Source organism: Vanellus vanellus (assembly GCF_965231255.1).
Source record: "Vanellus vanellus genome assembly, chromosome: 33".
In the NCBI taxonomy this organism is placed as follows: Eukaryota; Metazoa; Chordata; class Aves; order Charadriiformes; family Charadriidae; genus Vanellus; species Vanellus vanellus.
Genome location: NC_138938.1, coordinates 201,881 through 202,129, shown reverse-complemented (window position 1 = coordinate 202,129; position 249 = coordinate 201,881).

Sequence of the window (249 nt, the reverse complement as noted above, 5' to 3'; positions counted from 1 at the left end):
TCCCCCCCACCTCAGGCCGCTCCCCCACCGGAAGCGCCTCAGCGCGCGACACCTCACTTCCGCCCGGACTACACCACCCGCTGCCCGCGGGGGGGAGCGGGAAGCGGCCAGGGTCACTTCCTCGCTGCCCCCCCCCCACTCCGCTCTTCAATAACAGCTCCTCCTGAGGGAGATGGTGAGGGTCGCCCTTCCCCGTGTGCCCCCCACGCACGGCGTGTGGAAGGCGCCCACAAACCCCTCCAAACCTCC